This window comes from Cyrtonyx montezumae, unplaced genomic scaffold, assembly GCF_038088225.1.
Source record: "Cyrtonyx montezumae isolate F1298 unplaced genomic scaffold, pur_monq_1.0 scaffold_5, whole genome shotgun sequence".
NCBI classification, from domain to species: Eukaryota; Metazoa; Chordata; class Aves; order Galliformes; family Odontophoridae; genus Cyrtonyx; species Cyrtonyx montezumae.
In genome coordinates this window covers 5,861,891-5,866,677 of record NW_027072056.1, presented here as the reverse complement: position 1 = coordinate 5,866,677, position 4,787 = coordinate 5,861,891, and positions in this window count along the sequence as shown.

Here is a 4,787-nt window from a genome sequence, read left to right as displayed (position 1 = left end):
TTATACAATCTTTTTCAATTACGTAGCTTTCTAAGGTTTTATACAGACGTCACTGTTGTCCTCATTCAGTAAGGAGTGTGTACAAAAAAAGCACTGGAAAAGCTCTATATTGAATAAAAATATCACAAAAATGTTGACCTACTTTTGCATTGTGTCCATAATCATTCCAGTTTACAGAACAAGCAGGAAAGTGGGAATGAATGAAAAAAGTTGCCTGTTAAACTAAACTAAGTTTTTACTTCAGCAAAATCACATGTGCGACAGAAAATCGATGCTCAGTAATATTGTCAAAAATTATGTGCTGATGAGGCTATAGTAGAAAGTTCTTATCTGTGCTGCTGGGAACAATTTGTAGTTCAAACCACACTGTATGCTCTTGAAAGGTGGGCTGAGCTAGTTGGGTCGTTAGTTTCTATATGATAACTTATTATGACTATCTGGAAGAGATTTCCTTGTCCTGTTCATAAAACACAGTCATAAGAATATCGTTTTATAAGTTATGTGGAGCATTTTGAAGATAAACCTCCTCACAGAGCATTCAGTCAGTGCATAACACAGGTAGCAGAGGATCACCTATATAATATTTGCTTGGCATACTCAATTTCAAAGGCTTAAATTCAAAGAGAAGAGAAAGGGGAGGAGATAACTAGTACTTCATAATGTGATTAGTTATAATTTGTCTTCAAACACCTTTCTATCAGTCATATCCTATTCTTGTTTTTCCGTGAAGATGGTTTGGACTTGCTTGTTGTCTAAGAGGTAATTGTAGTGCTTTGTTGTAAGAGATGACTTGTACATTGTTGAAAGAAAGAAAAATCTATCAAGTTTGCTCTTTAATTAAAAAATGGCACATTCATAAGAGAAGTGTCAAAGAGCACAAACTGTTGCTCAGTTTTATTGCATTTTGTAAAAGTAATTACCATTTGAACATGTTCTTCTGTGAACTATTTTGGAAAGCAAGGAAAGAAAATATACTTTGCTTCATAGTATCTTGCTGATATTATTCTAGAATCCTACAAATAAATGAATCAAAGCTGTTCCTTTATTTAGACTTTTTCTGTCAGAGTTTTGATTAGAGAAAAATGAATACAATGTCTGCAGTTGAATTAAATAATTCATTTGTTGGTGTTATCTACATGATGACTCCTGAGAAGTCACTAATCTATCATATGGCCCTCAATGGTTAACTTTTTAATTTGCATCTCTAAAATAGCAGGAAGACCTGAAGCCAGATATGGCTGAGCTCAGTGTTGACTTTCAGAAGTACTGCATATTTTGTTTGCCTAAATGAAGCCAGGAAATAGTCTGTTTGCTTGGACAGAACTGTTCATATGCTACTTTCAGATGTGTCTATGAGTGACTTTGAGAGAAACCAGATGGGTTACACAGAACATTCTTCGCTTCAGGGATTCTTAGGTGAGATACAGTAAAACAGAAATGCTGTAACTGTACAAATGGAAAAATAGATGTTGTGTTCAGTAAATGTTTTTATATTCACATCCTTGTGAATCTCACACGTATGTAGCTTCCTGCTTGCTTTCATGGAAACGTCTATGTGGACCTGGGTAATCTGTGCTTGCTATGATCCTGTGTAGCTTTTCTCGTTGAAGCTATCCCACCTCTAATACTGTCTATTCCTTTTGTCATCTTCTGCTCCTCAGAGTCTTAGTAAAATAAAACTAGTTTCATGGAGCCTCGATGTTATCGCATAGGCATTTGCTACAAAACCCCAGAAAGTTTAGCTAGATTGCTATCTAGTATCCCTAGTGTGAATTTTTTCCGGTAGTAGCAGGCACCCCTCAGAGATGTGAGGAAATTTGTTACAGTTCTGAAGGTACCAGGATGGTGTACTCTTACTATTGAAACCGAATGTCTACCTGTAAATCTCATCAACCGTAATGAGTATTATATCATGTAAAGTACAGAAGACACCTGTAGATATCCAGAAATAAAAATCCTCTGTCAATTTGTTATTGTTAAAGAAACTTGCAACAGATCCTGAATTGTGTTAGAACTTGCCTGAATCAAAACCAAATAAAATATTTGCTCATTCCCTTGGGAATCAGAACCACCAGATTTTATGCAGACCCAATTAAAATACTATCACACAGCAGATGCTGAGGCTCAAAAAAAACAGAGTTAGTTTCAGTACTGGTTTAATCATCCTTTGGTGTTGGCTTACTCATGAATAATGAATATTTTTCTTTTTATTTAGATAATGTGGTGTAGACACAACATTTGTACTGCTGTTGGTACAGATTGCAAGATGATACACGTACTATACAGAGTTAAATCATAATCCAAATTACCAAGGCCTTTTGGCATCTGCAAGAATTAATGGGAAAACTAATGGAGGGAGAGCTTTTTAGATATGTCAGCTTCCAGTCTGTGGGGTTAGCAGTAGATTTACTATCACATATGTGTGCTCAGCACTTTCTCCAAAATCCAGAATACAAATATAATTGTAGAGAGAATATTTCTCTCTATTTTCTCCTTAGCTGTGAAGAGAATGGTGCCTATTACCTTCTGTCTTCCTTTAAGTATATGCATATTGGCTTTGCCCATATGCATTCCAGCTAGAAGTAGCTTGTTAAAATGGATCTTTGAAGTAACTTTTTCTCATTTCTTCATTGGCTTTTCCATATAAATGTTAGTGAGGCTGTGTCTGTTGTTATCAAACAACTTTTGAACTTGGGAAAACAAAGCAAGGTGACTCTTGAAACTTCTTAAAATGTACCAAATTAGAACTATTGCATAAACAGTGTAAATCTTGACTGCAGTACCAGAGATGAGCTGTTTGTTCCTCTACAATTTAACAGTATCTTTATCAACATATTTTGAACTGTACAGATGTGAGGACAACAATCCTAGTGTGTGTCATCAATTATGTTGAAAGCCCTGGAGTATACAGACTGTTTGCTAACACTTGCTGAAATTCTCTTCCTGTATCTCCATCGACAGTATCATGCATTCAGAGTATGGATAAGTAGGCATGTTACCATCTGCCTCCCAGTTGCTGTATAGACATGTTTCTAACTGAAAATTTAGGGGTTCTGAAAAGTTGAACTACTTTTTGAATGGAGAATTCCTAGTATTTTGGCCATACAATCCTTTGAGCCTTAGTTCTACAAAACAGAGTTAATCATAGCATTTTTAATGTAGTTTTTTTTTTTTTAGTCTCTATGATAAGGACTATCTTTAATAGTGTGTTAGTGTCAGGTGCAGTGTTTATATGCCACTGGAATGGCTATAATAAGTAATAATAATACATATAGTGCAAACATCCTAAAAATTTCTCTAGCAACTTTCTTTACATTTTAGCAGAGAAGCTATTCTCTCCCATGGGTTTGTTTATTTGGTGTTGGTGGTTGTTTTTCATATATATTGTGGCTTGCTGGCAGAAGAAATGCTGTATGGGTACATAATACTTTTATTTATGTAACAAAGGGATATGATAGCTTCATCACAAGGTTTTTTTCTGTTATGTTTTGTTGACAATATTACTCTAGTAAATTCCAAACATCTTACATATTTTTTTCCTTCATAGAGAAACAAAATCAAAGTTACACGTAGTAAGGCAGAGAAAATTGACTGGAAAATATCACTTGCTATTGCAGTTAAAAGTAATACTATGTTGCAGCAGTAAAAGGTAAAAAATAATTCACAGTAACTGAAAATCTTGTTCCATAATGAACTGCATGAAGTTATGCTTGCATATGGCATTCAAAAAACGAACCTGTTACCTTTCTTGAAACGTACACCTGATTTTCAACACATATTTTTGCTAAGATGATAGTAAGAACTGCTTTACATGCTCATTAAATATGATTTGTTCTCGTAACAAGCTTGAAATAAATTTTCAAGGACGTTATTGTTGGTTTAGATCTGATGCAAACAGGGTTATTCTAGTTTTATACTTTTGGTGTGTGGAGCAGAATGTGACTCTGCAATAACCAAACATCCTGTGTTCTAATGAAATTGAACAAATGTATACAAGAAATCTCATAGTTGTCATATACAGACATAATTTTTATTTGCTTTTCTCTCTGAACGCTTTAGCTCTCTGGGGAAATAAGGAATACAGTAAAACAATACCTGCACTTCTTAGAAGCTTGGTTCTGGGGGAAAAAGGGAAATACAGTTGTAAACAGTTGATTCTGCTGGGTTGGCCAGCAGATCTATTTTTTTCTATAATACTTTCTGATTTTCTGAAGACCTCTGTTGGCCTTCTGTTCCCTTAGCTTTCTGGCATGAAACCTGCACAAAACACAGCACTGCAGTGCCCTTTCTGTATCTATTCCCTCAGGGTGAAAGTAGAGAATGAAATGTTCAGGGGGCAGGCGTCATGCATCTAGTTCCAGAGGCCTGGTCCCTTTCAGTGAGAAGCGTTAGCTTTGTTGTTCCAAGGGCACACAAGCAGGTATGCCAGCAGAAGAGGTGAGAGGCTTACCTGGATGGATGCAGAGCAGTCAAAAATGCCTTCAGTCTTGCTTGTTTGGATGAATGCATGCAGATTATGCATATAGGTCAAATCTATGCATGTACAAGTTTAAATTAGGATTCTGTGAGTATTCATACTAATTACTTTTCATTCTGTTCAACTTACGGGGAAATGCTATTTTGAATACAAAAGCAAGGTGAGAAAATACAAGAATATTTCTGTTGAAGTCCTTTACCTGCTAGCAGATCTACAGCACTATGTTTATGAAGTGGAGTTTTACACTTGCAGTAATGAGCGGATAACTGGCAGTTCTGTTTAGAACACACTTTAAGCATTAAGTTTCCAC